This window comes from Thermobia domestica, chromosome 11 (genome assembly GCF_964235325.1).
Source record: "Thermobia domestica chromosome 11, izTheDome1.hap1.1, whole genome shotgun sequence".
NCBI classification, from domain to species: domain Eukaryota; kingdom Metazoa; phylum Arthropoda; class Insecta; order Zygentoma; family Lepismatidae; genus Thermobia; species Thermobia domestica.
Window position 1 is genome coordinate 82,862,566 of NC_137464.1, and position 24,347 is coordinate 82,886,912.

Below are 24,347 nucleotides of genomic sequence, written 5' to 3' on the forward strand. Positions count from 1 at the left end.
AATCTTCCACATTCGCTAACAAAATGGATTCTCAAAAAATGTCACGTTGTTTTCACAATTCATGTTTTTATTATTATTCGAACTCATTACATACACAATACATAATATCTAATATAGTAAGCATTTATTTCACACGAAAATTACCATTCATAATGCGAATCCAGTCACTGCTGCAAAGAGGCCCGTAGCAAAGGATGGACTGGAATGGAAACTGCTCCTAAATTATTTTTTTCCCTCAAAAAATACGATGAAGAGAATTTTCAAACTGACTCAAAACCAGTGAAATTCTTGCAATTATATTTACCAAATCAAATTCAACTTTAAAGTCCAAGAAAGATTGTAGCAGAGGCGTCATTTGGGTGGGGCAGGGAGGGGCATTTGCTCCCCCCCCTCGAGTTTGAGATTTATATATATTTTATCAATAGAATAGTAGTAAGTCAGTGAAAAACATGAAATTTTACATATATCAAGGGGTCTTGCCCCCCAAGCCAAATCTGAAATGACGCTACTGGATTGTAGCTGTACTGAAGTTGGATAAACAAGATGCTGTTACCATTAAGGGTGTAATATTAACCTATTTTGATAAAGTGGAATTCAATAGCGCAGTGCTACGATAAAGTACTGGTAATGAGCAGAAAGAAAATCTGAGGACTTAAAGAGAAACATCTTGGTTGTTCACTGTTTCAATCGCCAGCTGCATTTGAGCGGTTTAAGCAGTTTCTGAATTAAAGGAGTTTTCCGATATTTGTCAGCAACTTTATTGCTTTTTCAGGAAAGGACACATTGCAACAGTACACTAGGAAAAAGTTTAAAGCAATTACTGGAGCAACGTTGGGTCTTACATCTAGACACAGTCAAAGTGCTTCATGACAACAGATACTAAATACGCTAATAACGATCAAAGATTCTCAAGTAGAACATGCGTTCGTTGAAAGTTGAAGCTACCGGTTTACTGCATCAGACTTCTACCAAGTCTTTCTGCTTCTTTGCGGAACTCATGTTCAGAGTGCTTGGATTCCTGAAACGTGCAAATGTAGGTCTACTATTGTAAAGGAGAGATTTCGACATTGATGCCGATTAATAGACTTTGTAATGGAACAGCTCAGATCTTGGAGGCAAGGTGGAGAAATGTTTGGAAATCTACTCCATGATGCAACGAAGGCGTATGAATTAAATATATCAATTGAACCATCGTTGAAACGCAAATGCGCACTTCCCAGTAGCCTCACTGATTCGGTGGTTGATTTGGAAGACATAAATCTGGAAAAAGGAAAGGAAGACCAGAATGAGCTGAGGAGATTGTCCTACAAAAGATCTTGATCTCTCTTCCGAAGAAATTCGCACGAGATTCCGGCTGTGGTTGGAGCTATTCGCTATTTACTGAATGGGAACAGAAGTGAAGAGAATTTAAAACGTTTGTGCGATGTTGTCAAATGCAAAGACCAACATTGTCAAATATTTTAGAATTTGAAGCAGGAAATAGATTTGACAAATAGACTAATAAATGAAACCACATCGCTGGAGCAGCTCTTGGAACAAACTGGAAATTATGCCGATTCTCTTTCGAGCCTGAAGTTGCCTACAGAAGCTGCTTTAATTATTCTACCTTCCACGGCCACAGTAAATAACTGCTTTTCACGCTTGACGGTTGTCCTTCAGCCCCAACTTCTCTCCATGAGTCATGAACGAAAATTGGACCTCGTCCTTCTGTCTTAGTGCGTTTGCACACGGCAACGATAATATCGGTGGAAGCCCCGATAATATCGGTGTCGGTGTCGGCGTACTTTGCACACGTCGCCGACAATATCGGTGGAATCCCCGACAATATCGTTGCCGGTGATGAGCGAAGTAAGCGACACACACAAAAAAATCTTTTCCATATATAAAACAAATAAAAAAAATAATTGGGAAAATTATTTTTTAAAACAAGGACTACAAAAACTGTTCTGAAGAGGTGTGGAGGACGGTACAAAACTTAGAAAAAATAGTCCTATGCCTAAACATGTTTAGATTTAACAGTGCCGTTTTAAATAGATGTCGTAAACATATTGTTTTCGTTTCGATGAGAATTCATGCTGCTGTACATTGCAAACTATATTAGTTTTAATTTTTGTTGGAACACTGTTACATATTGTATGTATATTATTTTGTTTTCCATGCAATTAACATAAATGTGATAGTAGATTAATTATAAGATTCGAATTAGTAATTCTGTTTTACATTGCTCCACACATACACTGGAGGGGGTGATGAAGGGGACATGTCCCCTCCAATCTTGGAACTGGGGAGATTGTCCCCCCCCCAATAATCCGATTTGAAACGTAATTTTGGAAGAGAAATGTGATTGTGTCCGATAGCCAGAAAGGAAAGTGAGATGAAATTAATACGCCTCAAATCTGCCTCGCTATTCAGAATACGCCTCAAATCTGCCCGCCTCCCAATGTTGAAGACAACTCTGCTCCCCTGATCCTCCACAGTATTGTTTCTCGACTACAGAAATATTTTGAACATCGCTATTAGGGATGCGTTCGAGTCGAGTCGAGACAGAATTTTTCTGACAAAATTCGAGTCGAGACACAGCTCTTCCAATAGAAAAATATATATATTTCGAGTCGAGACATCACTTTTACAGCACATTTTCGAGTCGAGACAGTCTCAAATCTTGTCTCGTGTGCATCCCTAATCGCTATATATATAATATGGGAATGATCTTACCCCCCTCCCCAATGTAGAAGACAGATTTGCGCTGTTGCATACATACCTGTCGTTTCTCGTTTCTTTTTGTCCATGAACTCAAAATCCTGGGCAAGGCTTTCATAAACTTTTCGCCATGCTTTTTGCTTTTCAATTCTGTCCTTAAAATAGTCTGTTTTCTTATCCCATATGCAAGGCCTACATTCCACAAGTTCAATAAGGGTTAAAATATCGAATGGAAAAATTCCTGCCATCTCTGAAAATCTAAGCAAAACTAGAAAGATACGAATGCAATAATACACAACCTTTTCATTCAGTCACTGTAGCTAAACTGCAGAACTCTATCAGGGGGTCGATCCGGTACAAAGGGGAGAGGGAAAACTTGGATACATAGCTTTGATTTTTGTTTTCAATTGCCATTCCACAAATTCTTTTTAAAAAATGTTGGATTTGGAATAGTTTTGGAAATGAGAGAAAAAATCTGCAACAAGTGAAGCATGAAGTCGCATCCCTATTGTTGAGATCACAATCAAGAAAATGCCAAATGAGTAATTTGTCCTTGGAGCTTTGGAAAGAGTGTTTGATTGTGCTGGTTTCGTTTCAAAATAATAATAATTCTACTTTGACTTGTCAACAAATATTCTATTCAATCATTGCTTATTGAGTGGAACCGCGAAAAGTGATCTGCACACAATTCTGATGAAAATAAAAGAAAGTAATAATAATCAGGATGTTTTCCATATGCTTATGTTCACAGTGAATCAAACTTTGAAAATTACGCTTAAATTAATTTCCAGAATGTATTAAAATTTAAAAGCATTAATAGATTAAAAAATATACCATCAAAGTGTGTGTGTGTGTGAGAGAGAGAGAAAGAACAAAAATAAAAAAAGGAGTGGAAAATAATCAAGAAATTGGTTATCTAAATTTCCTATATTCTATTTGGTAATAGCTATTTAGAGGGAAACCAGTACTCTTCAGACTTCCCACATTTTATATTTATTTAATAAAGGGAATTAGCTACTCCAAACCAGAGACTGTAAAAAAATAATAAGCTGTTCCGAAGTTGTTTATAGGACAAGATAATAATAATAATAATAATAATATACAATTGTAAGAGAAAAAATGGAAACAACAAAATTCCAAAGACAAGAAACGAAACAAAAATACACAGCGCCTTGTCACTCACTCTCTTCATCTAACCCGCTGGCCGGCCGACATTATCGGTGGCGTGTGCATCCAATCATAAGAAAACATTGCCCCCGACAAAATCGGTGCCGGCGATACCGCCGACAGTATCGGGGGCTTGGCCGACAGCATCTGCGTGTCGGAGGATCGGCCGATAATATCGGTGGCGTGTGCAAGCTACGATTTGAATACATTGAAGTCGATTTCACCGCCGACATTATCGGTGGATCCACCGATATTATCGTTGCCGTGTGCAAACGCACTTACAATAACGGTATTCTGCGTGAACTAGATTTAGACCAGTTTGTCATTGAGATTATGAAATGCTCACGTAAACTACTTTTGATGTAATTTGTTACATAAGAAAGTTGTAGTTACTTTTCTACATCGTCGCAAATGCTTTCTTAAATTTTATATATACTATCACTGAATATATCAGAACTATTCTGAAGAAAACATCTTATAATTCTCAAATGTTTTAATTAACAGTATTACCAAGTGCTTTTATATAAATTAAGATTTGTATATTCTGTACTATTCAACACAAAAACTATATAATTTAATTGAACTGAGGCACTTGGGACATTATAGTGCTATGCCACATTTAAGTTGTTTTGAGGAAAATGCAATTTTAAGTAATATAAATAATATAAAGCAATAGAGGCAACAAAAACACTTTATACTTACTGCCATCTAATCTCAAGTTTTGCAATACTTGCCAACAGCAACGGGTCATACGATATCCGACAATCCTAAAAATAGTAAAATCTATTTTTTTTAATGCGGCATAGCTTATATTGCCCAAGCACCTCAATTGTATAGCATCGTGCTTTTTTAATCTTTGTGAGTTAATGATCAATGTTCTTAAAATCTTGAATTTATGTACTATAATATGTCAACCTAGGATATTATGTATATACAAAAGAAGCTATAGGTGATACAGATTCTGAAAATAACAAGTAAATATACAATTGCATAGTGTTCTTTGATGTCCATGCCCCCTCAGTATTAATTTCTGCCTCCCCTAAGAAATCAAACTGCCTACGGGTGTGGTTGCAACCAGCTAGTTTCGTTGCTACTGAAGTTTGAAATTATATTTATTTTTTTCTAACTTACAAGTTCTTTTCCACTGCCAGATTTGAGAAATTAATTAAATTCAGCACATGTCGTACCGTAGTTAAAATACACAAATAGTTCGGCTTTCACTAGTTTCTATTTTAGTCTGTTTCTTTCATTGTTCCGAATATTTAGCGTCACATTAGAAATTCGCTCTACAAACACATTGAACGATGGCACTGCTAACACATGCTGAAAAACTTTAAGCAAATTGTTGGCTTTGCATCGTTTAAAAAGAAAAAGTCAACCACATATTTGAAATGTTTGAATCCGATAATTAATTAATGTATAGCAAGACGTCATTCAGGCATATTTTTCAGAAAACTCTTCGTCCCATATATGTATGCAATTAATCGATTATTGAACACTGATAACTACACAGAATTTCCTCTGCTTAATTCTGCTCGCCCTGGTGCTTCTTCAAGTCATGATGTTCCAGCAGTTGAAACATCCCACGATCCTGACAATCGCCCTGACCCACCTATGGACGGAGTTCGGTCTACTGACCCGGAAGTGTTTGCTCCTCTGGAAAGTACTACAGTACCTCCATCTAATCCTGATCCCCAGGTCCAGGACATTATCCAAGACGGACAACTTGCTCAGGTAGGTAACCAACAGTCAATTCCGGCTTTAAAAGCTGATCCTAGTGCTCCCATTGACCATGATAATCAATCTGACGTGCACTTGGTAGCAGAATCAAACATCACTCTTGGCAGAAATGTACTCCCACTTACCAGTGACTCTGCTAGTGATCTTATATACGAAAAACGTAAACTTTCCAAACTAAAGGAAAATGTTAGTGGAGTTTCAAAAAATTTTAAAGGAGGCCGTACTTTAGATGTTACCCAAGAGTCAGGTGCACGAACCCGGGCCCCTTTGAAAAAGTTGAAAGCTGGTACTCCCATTGGGGACGTCTTATAATTATCTTCCTTGTTATATTGTGTTCGATATTTCAGCCATTTATGCAGTATTTACCATTTCGCTTCAATCTATTTTTGTTTCTGTTTATCTTTATGTATAGTTTTAGTTTTGCCACCATTAACTTAAATGGATTTACATCTCTTGTTAAACAAGAAGCATTAAGAGATTTTATTTACAAAGCGGACGTTGAGGTGTTGTTCGCTCAAGAAGTGGCCCATGCTATTCTCGTTTTACGGAGAATGGGCCAGGTACAGCTATCATCTATCGTAGTGATCTAGAGTTTCAGGCCGTTAATGATCACCCAAATGAACGAATCTCCGTTGGGATCCTACAGGGGAAAATGTACTGACTGTTAAAAGTTTTTCACATTAGGCCCACAGACGTGTTAAATGAATTATTCTTAACAGGTATTATTAGCTGCTTACTTGTTATTTTTAGGTCTCTTTCAAGCATTTGTAAGTCATTCCCAGATATTTTCCCTCTATATGGCACTTAAATCGTACTGAAAATTGTAGAAATGTATTGTGTATGTACCGAGTGCAACATTACTGGTGGGAATCAGCCATGATTTTCATTGCATTGCTACGCACATTTTGTGATGTTTGCCGACTGCTTGGAAATGCTACTTTTTGCCGGCACATTTTATGCGCCTTTCCGGCTGTTTGCGGACTGCTCGAAAGGATCTCTTTTCGATGTCAGCTTCCCGATTCTCCCACAGGTGGCATCCGATCTCTTGCCGCCTTCGAAAAGTGTCCCTTTGCCGACTGAAAATCAACCCTTCGGGAAGGCAAAAGTTTCACTACTTTTTAAAGTAGCTTTGCCTAACTCGGCCTCCGTGCTATGATTTCTCTACAAGGGCACAATTGCTAGTTCTGAAAGTATATAATACTTGCACATCCCATTCAATTTCTCCTTTTTTGGCTTAGAGTGCTGCAAAAAAGCAAAAAGGAAGAAATTTTATACTGGGACACAAAAAAATGCAAGTATTATACTTCAAGAACTTGCAAGGGTGCTTCTTGTCGAGGAATCATAGCATGGGGAAGACTTAGGCAAGACTAATGTAAAAGGTGATGAAAATTTTGCCTTCATGAAGGGTTGATTTCCAGTCGGCGAAGGGCCACTTTTCGACGGCGGCAAGAGATCGGATGCCGCCTGTGGGAGAACCGGGAAGCCGACATCGAAAAGAGGTCCTTTCGAGCAGTCGGCAAACAGCTGGAAAGACGCATAAAATGCGCCGCCGCTCGAAAGTAGCCTTTCCGAGCAGTCGGCAAACAGCCAGAGATGGAGTGGGTCAGTGGGTCAAGTTTTCTGAGTGGGTCAGTGGGTCGTGAGTCAACAGCATGTGACCCACTGCGACCCACCACCCACCATGACCCACTGCGACCCACCACCCACCATGACGCACTGTGACCCACCACCCACCATGAACCACTGCGACCCACCGACTCAGTATGATCTACCGACCCTCTCTGCTCACTGCATTGTAGACAGTATCTTCTGAAGACTGGTAAATTTGTCTCCGTTTTACTTTCAAAACCTTCATTTCCCTTCCTTTTCCACTTGTTTCTGTCTACTTACCTGAGGTGAGTATATCTAACCAAGTGAAAAAAGAACTTCAGGCACTTTTGGATATTGATATTTTTAATTGTAATAATAGCAATAGGACTTACACTACAACTTGGCTTTCGAGACCTGTGAGTTTTTAGAGCTAACTACTGGAAAAAATACATTTTTGAATCACTGTAATATATAAAAAAAATTGCATGTAACTATGTGTGCCTGATCATCACGATCAAATTGCAAAGTCAAATGAAATTACTTTTGGTATATAGTTCGGCCTTAATCCAAATTGGGATGTTATATTGCTTTGATTATAATGCATAATATCCTAAGGAGGTAGTGAGGATCCAAATTTTTGCGAAAAAAATGAGTATCTCGCAAGCCGTTAAACTTACGAAGCTGAAATTCAGTGTATTAACTCTTTATTGAAAATAAACAGAATGTGTCCTAGCATTTTTAAAATTCTCCTTTATGTGGGGGAGGGGCACTTTTCTATATATGGAAAATTGGTAGTGAGTTGGTTTGTAAAAATTAGGGATGGGCACGAGCGAGTTCGAGCGAGTTTTCTTTGAAACTCGAATCGACTCGAAACAGACATGTTTGAACTCGTCTCGAAAAATTTCCTCCAACTCGACTCGAAACTCGACTCGAATTTGGTTCGAGTTTCGAGTCGAGCCAAAACGAGCCAAATTGATCCTAATCGTGTGTGTAGTTCAAGTACTCTCTTCAAGTATTATACATATACAATACAATTATTATCAATGACACTACTACGTCTTCTTCTTCTTCTTCTTCTTCTTCTTCTTCTTATTATTATTATTATTATTATTATTATTATTATTATTATTATTATTATTATTATTATAAGGACCGCCGTGGCTCATTGGTAGAGCATTCACCTCTTGTGAATGGGGTCCCGGGTTCCATCTCTGCTCCCGCCAAGTGAACCTTGTGGTGGACCAACACCGTCTGCATGGGTTTTCTCGGGGCCCGCCCATTTCCTCCCACTTTCTTCATTCCACCATTTCGTTCATTTCTCATCATCACCATCTCCTTTAGCCTAGCCGACATAAGACTGGGACGTAAAACTCGAAGATTTATTATTATTACAGCGTTTTTGCTTCGCAATCGGAAGGTCCCATGGTCGAATCCAGAGTTCAGTATCCTGACTGAGGTTTTCCAGGGTTTTCCTCAGTTACACCAGGTCAATGTTGAGATGGTACCTTAAAATACAGACCCTGGCCGCCATCCTTCCACTTCATTTCCCAATGTTGTTATTATTGTTGATTTGAGTACTCCAGTGTAAAATGGCCTCTGAGATTGTATCTGGTAGCTTAGTAATAAATAAATATATATATATCTCTCGTTCACTTAATTCTGCAAAAGATGGCTGATGGTGGGCATGAAGTCATACGTTTTCAGGTACATATACAGTTCCTAAGAGACCACCACTTTCACGATACTTTTTCGATACGAGACAGACACAAACTTTGTCTCCTAGACTATTGTCGTGGTCTGTATATGAGTAACTTTAAGACACAATCTATGCTACATTCGCGAAGTGTTCTCTCGGTATTCGTGTAAAATTAATTCAAATGCGAAGTTGTCCGCGGCCCAATGCATATTGCACTAATTTTAACGGCCCATATGTCATTTGCATATTTATGGGCCTTAATATATCCGGAATTCAATCATACACTACTATAACGCTCGGGAACAAATATTTTTTACACTACTTTCTTTAGATGGAACTGGACATGAATGTGGGTATATACAACAAAAAATTGGATCAAGTATTGGATCAAAGAATTGTTTTGAATGAATATTATTCTAATAGTACTTTTCTAAGTAAATAAGCAGAACGATATGGAGGAGAGATTTGAATCGGATAAGCACAACAGTGGCTTGTGATTGAAGAAGACAAAATTATGTATGTAACACTGCTGTCAGAAATAAGATAAAGTATGAATAATGATAATATATTGTAGATATTCACTATTATTATTATTATTATTATTATTATTATTATTATTATTATTATTATTATTATTATTATTATTATTATTATTATTATTAATTTCCGCACGCAAAGTGTCACACATGTAAATATTTCGTGAAAGCAGAGAAATGAACTTGTTTTTCCGATTGCCTTTGTAAATAGCTGTGGGATTCTTCCTGTTATTTGAGAAGTGTCTGCAAATTTTGACTACCATAGCTTTGCTCAAATAAATGACACACTGCCGCAGAAAAGTAATATTGTTCTTCTCCTATTTTTATTGCCTACTATAAAAAAGGAAAGAGCTTAAAACTATTCAGTAAAGAAAAGTCTGAACCTCTGTAGGGAGGGACCTTTGATTACAGATTCCGTTTGGTGGTAACTTGTTTACTTGCCGAGTTGCAGGGCTGTTGAACAATAAACCACACGTGTTCAGTTGCAGTCCACCAGTCTAAATCTGTAAGAACGTTTGCCTCCAATGAATAAGATAAAAGAGAATTTCCGGCCATACAAAATATGAAGAAGCGAAGTCATCACTTTATTTATCATGATATGTGGGGGTGCGCGGTAGCTCAGTAGTAGAGCGTTCACTTCCTGTGCTTGAGGTCCCTGGTTCGATCCCAGCTCGCGCCGTGTGGACTTTGTGGTGGACAAACACCCTGCTCGTACCCCGGTTACCCTAGCAGACATCTGCTACGTTAAATACAAAATGTTAACAGGGTTGCCAGCAGGGTGGATTTATTTAAATCAGTCTGATTTAAATCACGATTTAAATCAAGATTTAAATCACTTGATTTTTTTAATAAAATTCGTTGATTTAAATCGAATTCCTAAATAAATTAATTTTAAAATGAAAATAAGTAAAATCCCGTTTCTGTTCTGTTATTTCGATTATGGAAGTTAATAATCATAATACAATGAGACTCAAATGTACAGTATAGTATGAAAACAAGTGTCATGCAGAGGATGATTAGGGAAAATCCCGTTTTGAACAGGTAACGGAGCAATCCTTCTTTCTTCTTTTCGTAACATTGGGTTTGGGTTTTAAAATCGTTAACTATTCCAACGGGGAAATCACCATTGACATTTAAGACGAAAATTCTTTTTTGTGCGTGTCGGTTTGTTTGTCCTCAGATAATAGGGCGTATTTAGAGGAGTCCTATCCCCCTTTTTTTTGTAATTTTTTAACTTTAGGCGAAATTTATGTATTTCATGCCGCAAGCTGGTTCTGAGTTTTTAAAAATAGGCCCTGCCAAATATCAGTAACTTTTGTGAAAAAAAAAGTGTCTTTTTGATAAACGTTGCTGTACTTTTTCCTTAATGCTTGACCTTTTAAATTATATCACCTATTTTTAGGTGATATGGTAGAAACTTCATTATTCAATTTAAAAAGTACCAATAAGGCATTTTACTTCGTTTTCTGTAAGGCTGGAGGCATTTTAGAACACGTTACATATGCTTTAACGCAGGGTTGGCTGGTTTAAACCATGCAAAAAACGAAAAATGTTTGTAAAAGTGTAAGTTTTCGTAAAATCTTCAACACACACATTAGTGGGTTATCGCATGTCACTCCCGCATATTATTCCTATTATATTCAAATTTAAATTCCCCATTCATTACTCAAAGAAATTAGCCCTATACTATAAAAGCAACTTTTTTGTAAAGTTATGAATGTTTCTTTTGTGATTTTTTAAATAGTTTGTTATTATTGTTATGCAATTGCAATCAAAGGAAAATTCTAAATATTGTCTCGTTTTAGTAATGTTTACTATTGATAATATACATCAAAATATCGTACTTTGGGGAAGGGGGGTCATACAACCTCCCCGAGAGGCATTTACTGAAATCAGAAATATCTTTGGTATCTATTTATGTATAAATGGGTCAGAGCCAAAGTCGACTCAAATAATTATAATTTTTATTCACTTTTCTTACTGATATGCAAATTAAGTCGTTGTATTTCTTTAACTTGGACTAATCAAAGTCGTAGTGAACTAATTTGGACTAAATTAGTTCTGTACTTTGCAGTATTTTGAAACTGTCCATATGTAATTCTGTATAATGGTTTCAATTGTGCAACTGTTTATCTTTTTGTCCTTCTGAAATGACTCTTGACAATTAGATAATTATATTAATAGTATGTAAAGATCAGTACAACGTATCAGGAGTCCTTCGTGAGTGAGTCGGCAGACGTATCGTATTTGTAGCCAATTAGTCCAGTTTTCAAGTTCAAATGGAGGACAATATGTTTCGGATGTAAGAGACGAGAAACGGTTTGGACTCCGCTTTAAGCTTATGTGATCCGTTCCAGCACAACCCGGTTGTTGCATAATAACACCAAAGTGAAACAAACTTATTTCTGTTCATATGTGATATAAATACATAGAGTAAATTATTTAATAAAAAAAAAACTGGTTTAAACCAAAAAAACAGGTTTAAACAAAAAAAACTGATTTTTTTTTCAATAAAAACCATGGTTTTTGCCTACCCTGCCATGCCTTTCTACGTTGAGGCATAGTATGTGATGATGTCATAAATTTAAAAAGATATTTTTTGTTATGGGTGTTATTATTATTATTTGACGGGTTACATTTTGCATTCGAAGACTGAAATTTTGCACATTCGTTCGGTGCACCCCTTAATAATTTTCAGATGTTTTCAGATCTCTGCGTGAAAACAGCGGGGTCTAGAGGGGCAAAAATGTTTAAAAAAAGGATATTTTTAACAAAAAATAGCTTTTTTCGTTATTTTCCCGTCTCAGATGAAGACATATGAATGGTACCGTTTGAAAGGCTGTTCTATTCTGAAGAAAATGATGTACGTACTATGCTCCTAGGATAAATAGGGATGTCTCAGGAAACTGTTACCTGAGATCCTGTTTTATACGGGAATCTGGGGTATTTGGGGAATATTATTTTTCACGGGCTTACTTTTGCACCTACAAGATTAAAATTTTGCACATTTACTCAGTGCACCCCTCAGTATTTTTCAGATTTGTTTCAGATCTCTGCCTTAAAACAGGGGAAGGGATCCACAGAGGTATTAAAAAAAAAAGACATTTTTAAACAGAAAATTCCTTTTTTCGTGATTTACCCGCCCCAGATACATGATGGAGATATTTGAAGGGTACTGTTTGAAAATTTGTTTTATTCTGAAGAGAATAATGTACAAATCATGATCTTAGAATAAATAGGGATGTCTGAGAAATTTTTTATATTAAATCCGGGTCATCTGGGGCATTGTGGGAATGTTCTTAGCTCATTGTTAAAAAGTTTCCTCACTCTTACTACTCAAAAGAGAAGCTTGAAATTTTGTACACACATTTAGTACACCCCTTAGCATTTCCCAGTTGATTTTGAGATCCGTGCTGTAACACAGGGGTATCCAGAGGGGACCAAATTTAAAAAAAAAAGTTTAAAAAAATTCCGATTACTCTCAAAATTTCCCGCTTCAGGGACATGATAAGGAAATGTGAATGTTACCGTTTCAAAGGCTGTTCTATTCTAAAGAGAGTGATGCATATACCATGATCCCAGGATAAATAGGGATGGTGATGTAGCTGCTTGACTGAAAGTCTATAATTTACCTTTAAAAAGAGCCATAATTTAAAAGGGTTAAGAAACATTGTTTGGGATTGATATAGGTTAACGATTGGGGATAATTCAAAATTCAACCCCAATACTTTCACTTAAATGGCATAATTAGCATTTAATACTAATTCCTAATGCTTTATCTTCAATTCGCGACTTGTATTATACCAGGAGAAAGATTTGATTTAAATCAAAAAAATCGATTTAAATCAAAAAAATCAACAAAAATGATTTTTATTAAAAAAATCATGATTTTTTTACACCCTGGTTGCCAGCAACATACGAAATTTAATACCATACAGTGTTTTACTAATTATTCGATATGCACAAACCAATTAAAAACAAAAATGTGATACTTCAATATTATAAATGTATCAACTAAGCGGCGATGTGTACAAAATATAAGGTGAAGATTAAACAGCACAATGAAAAAGTAATTTTGAAAACAAGAGCGAAACCAGAAATGACAGCTTATGAATTGTAGCAATAATTATCCATTATTCATTTACATAAATAACACTATAATATTAACCCACTTAGAATGTGGGGACGCCATCATGAAGAACAAAAAATACGAGGTGTTCTTCAAAGTAATTATATGGTCCAAGGTTCAGCTGATTTCTCCATTTAAAACCCAAGAAACGGAAGTGACCTTATACAAATCAAAATCTAAATAATACAGTAAGAATCTACCTAGATTATTATATAATTAAAAACCGCTTAAAATCTAGGGACGGTACTACAAAAGACCGAGAATACGAGGTGTTTTAAAAAATAATTTTGTAGTCTTAAGTCCAGCTACCATACCATTTAAGACACAAAAACCGGAAGTGACCTTATAGAAATCCAGATCGAAGTTATGCAGTAATGATCTATATCGATCCCTCTATAATTTATACCCACCTAGAATCTAGGGACGGTACTACAAAAGACCGAAAATACGAGGTATTTTAAAAAATAATTTTATACTTTTAAGTTCAGTTACCATACCATTTAAGACACAAAAACCGGAAGTGACCTTGTAAAAATCGAAATCCAAGTTATGCAGTAATGATCTATATCGATCCCTCTATAATTGACACCCACTTAGAATCTAGGGACGGTACTACAAAAGACCGAGAATACGAGGTGTTTTAAAAAATAATTTTGTAGACTTAAGTCCAGCTACCATACCATTTAAGACACAAAAACCGGAAGTGACCTTATAGAAATCCAGATCGAAGTTATGCAGTAATGATCTATATCGGTCCCTCTATAATTTATACCCACCTAGAATCTAGGGACGGTACTACAAAAGACCGAAAATACGACGTGTTTTAAAAAATAATTTTATACTTTTAAGTTCAGCTACCATTCCATTTAAGACACAAAAACCGGAAGTGACCTTGTAAAAATCGAAATCCAAGTTATGCAGTAATGATCTACATCGATCCCTCTATAATTGACACCCACTTAGAATCTAGGGACAGTACTACAAGAGACCGAAAAAACGAGGTGCTTTAAAAATATTTTTGTGCTTTTAGGTCCAGCTCCCATACCAATTAGGGCACAAAACCCGCAAGTGACCTTATAGAAATCGAAATCAAAGTTATGCAATAATGATCTACATCGATCCCACTATAATTTATACCCACCTAGAATCTAGGGACGGTACTACAAAAGGCCGAAAATACGAGGTGTTTTAAAAATAATTTTGTACTTTTAAGTCCAGCTCCCATACCATTTGGGACACCAAACCCGGAAGTGACCTTATAGAAATCGTAATCGAAGCTATGCAATAATGATCTACATCGATCTCGCTGTAATTGACACCCACTTAGAGTCTAGGGACGGTACTAGAAAAGACCGAAAATACGAGGTGTTTTAAAAAGTATTTTGTACTTTTAAGTCCAGCTCCCATACCAATTAGGACACAAAAACCGGAAGTGACCTTATAGAAATCGAAATCAAAGTTATGCAATAATGATCTACATCGATCCCACTATAATTTATACCCACCTAGAATCTAGGGACGGTACTACAAAAGGCCGAAAATACGAGGTGTTTTAAAAATAATTTTGTACTTTTAAGTCCAGCTCCCATACCATTTGGGACACCAAACCCGGAAGTGAGCTTATAGAAATCGTAATCGAAGCTATGCAATAATGATCTACATCGATCTCGCTGTAATTGACACCCACTTAGAGTCTAGGGACGGTACTAGAAAAGACCGAAAATACGAGGTGTTTTAAAAAGTATTTTGTACTTTTAAGTCCAGCTCCCATACCAATTAGGACACAAAAACCGGAAGTGACCTTATAGAAATCGAAATCAAAGTTATGCAATAATGATCTACATCGATCCCGCTGTAATTGACACCCACTTAGAATCTAGGGACGGTACCACAAAAGTCCGAAAATACGAGGGGTTTTAAAAATAATTTTTTACTTTTAGGTCCTGCTCCCATACCAATTAGGGGAATTGTGCCTATAATGGCATACTCGGATAAAACGGCATAGCATGGTTTCTTGCCGAGCTGTAGATCTGGCAACGTTGAGCACATTTGTGGTGGAAGCCAGTAAGGCGCCAGTGAAACAGCGTGAATGGTGGCGCGAACAGAGTCCTCATTGAAGAGAGAAAAAATGTTTTCAGAAAGGTAGGTTGTTGCAATTTTTTTTTTATTGTTGATAAAGTATCTTGTTTATTGAAGAGCTCGTGTTTTAGGAACATGCCAATATTTTTTACGTATAAAGATACATATACAGAAACGATTGGTGAAGGTCAAACTTCCAAAGGATTTTTTGGTAGCTATTGTCAATCAATTGAAAGCAAATATGGCTTCAAGGGTAAAACGGCATATCTCTGCTCCGGGCAAAATGGCACACTATGCCGTTTTGCCCTAATACTTGCAAAATTATTAAAATTAGCTTCGAATTTAATATACGAGCCTATAATATTTGTAGGTCAAATTAAACAATGTGATTGCTAAATATATGTTTATTGTTGAGATAACTTTGATATTATAAGTATTTTGTAGTGTATTTTAATTAAATCATGGTATCTTGCTACTTGCGAAACAGGCCCTGGCCCTTTCGGGCTGTTGCGACCCAAGGCTTTTTTTTATATCTAATTATGCAATACCTGGACCTAATTTTTAAAGGTAGCCCACATGAAATGCCCTACTGTATCTAATTTTGTGATTGAATCTTAAATTTGCATTTACTAATCAATATTTATTTTTTTTTGTATCTTTTCAGATGGTCGGAAAATACGTAAGGTCAACTGATAGACAGAAGTGGGATCCTACAAACATGTCAGAAGCAATTAAAGCTGTCACATCAGGATCAATGGGTTGGTTGAAAGCATCCCAGACTTTTAATGTACCTGCTACAACTTTAAGACGGAGAGCTCAAGGTAAGAACAAGAATATTACAAGTATTATGAAAGGACTAGGACATTATCAGAAAACTTTCAGTCGGGAAATGGAGCGTGAATTAGTCGCTCATTTGAAGCTCCTTGAGTCAAGGTTATTTGGCATGACAACTACAGAGGTAAGAAAGCTTGCCTTTGAACTAGCTGAAAGTAATGGTATAAGTCATCGATCCAACAGGGAGGACAGAATTGCTGGATGGGATTGGCTGAAAGGTTTTAGGAAGCGAAACCCTGATATAGCGTTGAGGTGTCCAGAACCGACTTCCATCGCACGAGCTGAAGGTTTTAGCAAGAAGGCTGTTAAATCATTTTTTGATGTGTACCTGAAAATTGTTGAGGACAATAACATAACTCCAGCGAGATTATGGAACATTGATGAATCTGGTCTGTCTACAGTACAGAAACCGCCGAAAGTTTTAGCCACCAAGGGGAAAAAGCAAGTGGGATCTATAACAAGTGCAGAGCGTGGAAAAAATGCCACTGTAGTAGCCATCATGAGTCCACATGGTTTTGTTCCTCCAGTCATTATTTTCCCACGATTCCACGAAAGAACTGGAAGAATGAATTGATTGATGGTGCTCCTCCGGGGACTTTAGGATTCGCAGAAGAAAGCGGGTGGATGACAAGTGAGGGATTTCTCAAAGTCCTAAAACATTTTGCTTCGTTCGTGAAACCTAGCGTTGATGAAAAGGTGCTTCTAGTTGTTGACGGACATCCTAGTCATAAATCACTGGACGTTCTTACTTTCGCAAAAGAAAATGGAATTATAATGGTGTGTCTACCCCCTCATTGTACCCATCGTATGCAGCCGCTTGATGTGTGTTTCTTCGGTCCCTTGAAAACTTTCTACCATCAAGAAATCAACTACTGGCTTAAGTCATCCTGGAAGGCCTCTAACACACTATCAGTTGGCATCAATATTTTGTTCGGCATATGGAAAATCAGCTACTGCACAAAATGCTCAAAATGGTTTCCGCGACACTGGTTTGTGGCCTATTAATCCTGGAGTATTTCAAGAACATCTATTTATCCCTTCTGAAACTATGGAATCTGGTCCCGCTTCAAATGGAGAAGCTGAAACCACTGTAGAATCTACGTCCAGGAACCACGAGGGAACCTCTTCTCAAGGATTACCTAATGCAGTTCAAGGAAGTGCAGGAAAAACCAACTTTTCTTCTACGGAAACACAAACTTTGCTACCTCCTAAGTTTGTCAGTGTAGAACAAATCTCACCACTTCCAGTCGTTTCTCATGACACAACCAAAAGGAAGAGAAGAGGAACAGACAAGTGCTCAGTTCTTACCGCAAGCCCATATGTAAATGAAAAAAAGAAGAAAGCCGACCAAAGGAAGTTAAATCTCCGGAAAACGTCTGCCAGGAAAGTGAAAAAGAATATAAATTTTGATATGGTAAATGAATCTGAAGTAATTATACCTAGTGATGATGATGATGATGAAAACGATGACTGTCCCTGCCTCTATTGTAATGAACTTTATTCATTGTCTCGTTCAGGAGAAGAGTGGTTGCAGTGTATGACCTGCCGGAGATGGGCTCACGCAGAATGTGCAGGAATATCAAAAAAGACAAAGATTTATGTTTGTGTACTCTGTATGTAATTAGGTTTAGTCCAATGTGTAATTTTTATGTGTCCAATATGTAAAACTCCATTCAAGCAGTTTATTTAATTAGTCAAGGTTCATTGTTATTATGTTTATGATCATAAAATCTTTATCTACGTTAAATACAACATTGTACTTCTTAATATACAACATTTAGAGCTTATATTGCTCAGGAGTGATGTTCAGTAGAGTATCGTATGTTGCATATATTGTTCACTAAGTTTTGTATTTCACATTAAAGAACATTTTATATCTGTAACCGTAACAATTATTAGTATGCCATTTTACCCAAGTACATGCCTAAAATGGCACACTGCGTACAAAATCAGTTATTTGTCCACATCTTTATTTATGTTTACTTTTATGTCTTCAAACATGGCCTGTAAAAAGTTCAAAGACCAACACATGATTTTGTTTTAAATTCGAGCTCCATTGAATAACGGACTCTCAGAAATATCAATAACAAAAAGTGGTATGCCATTTTAGGCACAATTCCCCTAAGACACAAACACTGGAGGCGACCTTATAGAAATGGAAATCCAAATTATGCAGTAATGATCTATAGTAAAATCGCTCGAACCGTCCCCATGCGGCTACAAAGAAAGCGGAACACAATTGAAGGAAACCGCGTGTTTCTTTGTTACATGGGAGGGATAATTCAACATGTCCTTCCAGTTGAGGGTGGCCTGCCAATTGACCTGCTGAAAATGAAAGCGATGTTGCAATTTTCACCCTCTTGCTTACTGATTCTCAGTAATCTTCGCAGAAAGACAGATTTATCTAGTTTTTTCGTTACTTTTGTTTTCATTGCATTCTCCTCCTTCCGTGTCCTTTAGCTTGAAGGGCATATGGGACGTTAAACTGAAATATTTCATTTAATTTGAATTCGTTGTAATGAAGAGAAAAAAGAAATCAATCATTAGTTTCATATGTGCTTATATTACTCTTAAATATAGTATATTGTTAATATTGTGTAACTTCCATAACGATAACGCTTGTACAAACCAAACATGTTAAGTGGTTCGCCCCTGTCCTTCCCCCCGCCCGCAAGGCATTGCCGCAAAAGCCCGATGAGGAAAAAATACAATTTTTCTTTGCCACTCCCAGAAATCCGTCCCTGACCGCTCCTGTCCATACTATTATACTGAATTTCTTTAATGATTGTTGTGTTTTATTATTATTATTATTATTATTATTATTATTATTATTATTATTATTATTATTATTATTATTATTATTATTATTATTATTATATAATGTATCCATCGATAGTAAAAGTTTAGCGATGGCAACAACGTATTACTTCGACACCGAACACGTGCCATTTATGGCTTATTTCGAGTGTTATTTATGAGGGCGGTTAGGGTAAATTTTCTGCTTGAGTACAAAGGAAGCCGGTTGGGGACCAATAGAACGTCTCGACTATACAGAGATTCCACTTACAGAGTTGGCGTGGGTCAATGAAAGCTTGACTCACGACCCACTGAACCACCACCGGTCGTGACCCACTCTGACCCACCACCCGCCATCAACCACTCTCATCCACTGTGACCTGCTCTGGCTGACCAAAATCTCGTCATCAACTTTCACATACAGTATAATCCACTTCCCTTCTACTGACTAAAGAGTTTACACTTGTAACAAAAGAAGACTGAAATTGTCACTAATCGGAGTTTGAATTTTTACGGTCAATCGGTCAAACACCCTCTGTTACAATAAAGGTGGATCTGACCTTTAAGATATAAAATGGTAAAGTGTTTGTCAATGAGGAAATTGAAGCACTTCGAGGTGAGGGGAAATTAGTGTGTGCCTAAAATATACTTGTACTAAGAGAGTATTCTTGCGAGTGTTAATTTCTAAAGCATTGCGAAAGAAACTTCTATTCGCAGAAAAATACTTCTGTACAATATGGAAAAGGTTATGATTTCTCAGTTCACAGTATTTTTCTCCAAAAGACTTGAAAAATCAGTTTTCCATAGCGTATAAAGGTGCTCGGGTACTGTCTGTAAGAGCATCTCCATAAAGTATGCTCATAATTGTAATTTGTGTAATCACTAAAACATCACGTTAAATTTACGTTATAAATATGCATAATTGCAATCATTATGAATATTTATTCAAAGTAGTTTACCTTCTAGTTTATGAAAAGGAAAGAAGAGACTTATTAAAAATTAGGTACAAAGTTGAAAAAATATTAGGGATGGGTACGAGCGAGTTCGAGCGAGTTTTCTTTGAAACTCGACTCGACTTGAAACATACATCTTTCAGCTCGACTCGAAAACTTTCCTCCAACTCGACTCGAATTTGTTTCGAGTCGAGTCGAGCCAAAACGAGCCAGTTCCTGTGTGTAGTTCTAAATACTCTCTTCAAGTATCCTACATAGACAATAATTATTATGAATGATACTACTACAACATATTATTATTATTATTATTATTATTATTATTATTATTATTATTATTATTATTATTATTATTATATAACATCATGTAAAAATATGAAGTTTTTTGTATATGAATACTAAAAACTAGTTGACTGCCAATCTCGGTAGTCGTGATGTCTAAGAGGCAAGGACTTCGTTCACAAGGTTCCGGGTTTATATTTCGTAGGAGGGTGATGGTAGGCATGGGGTCATACGTTTATAGGCCCCTCCAAATTAATTGCCCTAAGACATAAAGTACATTTCCAGGGAAAGTGCATTCCTTGGCATCTCTACCAGAAGCTGGTAGACCTCGGATCAGCTTAATTTCCTGCGTAATGATTGAAAACAGTATAGTATTACACAATGAAAATTCTCTTCGATGCTAGCGATTCCGGTTTTGCTTCCCGCTTTGTGCACTCGGTCGAAAATGTGTAAGAAGCTTTTTTAGCCTAATCATCCTGAATTAGGTTTTTCTCATTTACAGCAGCCCAATGCCGGTGTTGTACCTAATATATAGGTCCCAGGCCGCTTCTTTCCTTCCTCCCCCAATCCTTTCTTCCTTCCCTTTCCCCGAAGACTCTGCTCGTCGAGGCATGTCATCCCTCAAACGTTATGGGCTAAATGGCCATAGATGGCGAAAGCGCAGAAATTTAAAATCCATCCACAATGAAAATTATAGCACCTTTTCTGTTCCTAACTGTTCCCTCTCCCTTATCCTAATAGCTTAGATAGCAGAACACACTTTCAATAAAAGAACGTTTTATTGTTTAAAGAGACCTAATGTCATGTGGACTGTTGTTCTGCGCTCCCCTCAATACTTCCACAACACGCACTGATTGAAATTTCATCGAGAAGCATTCAAAAGGCTGATAGGTCTAGATCATGACAAATCTGTTAGACGAGATTTCTTTGCGTAAGACAATTGGAAGTTACCTTCTAATTTCAGAACTATAATTTGTGATGCTTTTGATCTTCACTTCATTTATAACTTCAATGGTATCTCCCTCGAAAAAACTGGGGATGCGAAGAATCACTTAGGGCAACCACTATTTCGGGGCAAAATTTGGGAAACTGAAATGAAATACACTTCTAGTGTCCTTTTGTGTCATAAAGAATAATTTTTTTCCCATATTATTCTAGATATTCTTACATCCTTAGTCCTGAAAGAGATTAGCTCACTCATTCCACAGGATCTATTGAAATATTCAATATTTTAATGTTCGTGGCAAACGCAACGTATTATTACCACAAAAATATTATAGGCATGTCCTTTGGACAAGTCACCTAGGTGGACCGCAGTGGCTCAGTGGCAGAGCGTTCACCTCTGGTGCATGGGGTCCTTGGATCGATCCCAGCTCGTGCCAAATGAACTTTGTGGTGGACAAACACTGTGTGCGTGAGTTTTCTCGGTGATCTCACGTTTCCTCCCACTTTCTTCATTCCACGATTTCTTTCATTCCTCATTAACACCGTCTTCTTTAGCCTAGTTGGCATAATCGAGGAACGTAAAACTTAAATATTTAATTTAATTTTCTTTCAAATCAGCTAGGCCGCTACTTAGACAAGCTTATAAGTATTTTTTCCGCATCTTTCTGTTGACTTTTTGTGGCCCAAGTCTCACTATCTAAAAGTTTGGAGGTTTTACCGCTTCAAACAAACGTACAGGACACAAAAAAGAAAGAACATTTTGTTCGATTTGCCGACGGTAGATTCACAAAATACGAAACATATGAGTAAATACATTGTTCCAAACAGCATGTTGTAAATCATAACCAGTCGGTCTCCAGAGAAAATGTTTATTTTTTCCCTCCCAACTGTAAAAGACTCAGGAACACAGATGAAGTATAACCGCTATTTGCAGATGCGGATATAACAGGTTGCAGGGAGTAATCTACACCCCCCAACACCCCCCTAACACCCCTCCAAATTTCTTTACACACATCCCTGGATGGAAAAGGAATGGTCCTCCAAATCCAATTGTATCAATCAGTATCACATATCTTATTTATTACATCAAGTTAAAAAAGGTTTAGCATTTAGGAAAGAAGGCAATATTCTTATTTATTTATTTCATTTCAAAATACGAAGCGACCTCATTCTCCTGTACGGCTTCGACAACCACATGACCTCATTGTTTCGGGCAGTGTTTCGATCGAAACAATTGACAAAACAGACCGCTGATATCTACCCTTCTGGGCTCCGCGGTCGTTTCCGATAAAAGAGATTGATGGACATATGCAGATGACTGAAATTGGCAACGTCTTGAGGGGTCACTCACCTACCTCCTCCTCAATAAGAAAAAATGTGACAATATAGTAATAAGCCTATACCAGATTCAGTTGGTAAGTGCTACTCTGCAACAGATCGCAATCAGAGGGGGGCTAGGGAGGGCCTGGCCCTCCCTAAATTTTTCATGTCCCATCCAGACCGCAATACAAAATGCACAATTTAGATATTTTTAAGAGAATTTTAAATGACTTGAACCCTCCTAACATATTCATGGCCACCCAAAGATGTGTGGCTGGTTTCGATCCTGCTCTGTAAGTGGTGTATCAACGGACGGACGTTAGAAGAGTGTAGTCAAAACGTGTTTAGAAATGAAGAGATCGGTTAAATTAAGAATTATATATATATTTTAGACTGAGTCTAGTGTTATGCAGGAACGCATTTGGCGCTAGCTTAATGTTTTTTAAAGAAAAATTTATTTCATTGAGTGGATCAGGGCTTATAGCGAGTCACTTTTTTTAAACTAAAATTTACTTTTTTCCAACTTGGTCACTAAAAGTTACTTTTTTTTATCAAATTGGTCACTAAAAGTTACTCTTTGAGAGGTAAAGTGACTTTTTCGTGTGATTTATGTTTTGCATAAATATAAAAACATATGGAAAAAGGCAGAAACTTGTTACTCATTACTCTTCTGAGCTGCCACATGTGAAACTGGCAGCTTTATTCTCACTTCAGCTTTTATTCTTTCTAAAGCACAGTGGACGGTTGGTGGATGCTTAAGCTCTCAAGGTGTGGTTGAGAACCCTTCTGTGTCTATTCTTTCTTCTATCATAATAATCTTTTAGTTTTCTCGCGTAATAGTTAACGCTCCGTTGAACGTTGTGTATGTGTGTCTGTGTGGTTCATCATGTTCATCTTGTGTTATGCTTCTTGTATGTTCTTCTTAAGAATAGGTGATGAGTTTGAATATTTCACGTTTTTCAGAACTCTTAATGCTAACTTAAATACAATGTCTGGGATGAAGAAATTCGGAAATAGGCCAGAAGTGGTTTCACTTGCTCAGAAGCTTTTTACATCTGCTAAGTCTGCTTACCGTAACTACAAAGCATACTTTGAAAACCTAAGAAAGGAGGAAGCTCTAAAAGGAATAGTAAAGAAGAAACAAAACAACAAACAAAGCGAGAGGTGATGGAGAAATTGACAAAGGAAAAAAGGGTCATGATGAGATTTTGGTCACTTTTTCGTGTGCTTTTTGGCCATTTTTGGTCACTTTTCAACTATTTACAAGAGACCAGACCACTATGAGCCCTCGGATTATTAAAATTAGGGTATATTAAAAAAGAAAAAACAGAAAGATAAAAATATTTGTAAATTGAAAACCTGTATTTCTGGAAAACAACTAAATCAATGAATAATTTTCTTATGAAAGATATTCAGAGCTAAAAACGTAGCCAGGAAGGGGCAGGAACGGAGATTAAGAGGTAAAATAATATTACAACAATTAACGTTAACAACAGGGTTAGAATATTAAAAGAATGAAATTGGAACTATGTATAGTATTAATTACTACACAAATGTGATTTCAGCATGGGACGAGGGAATTT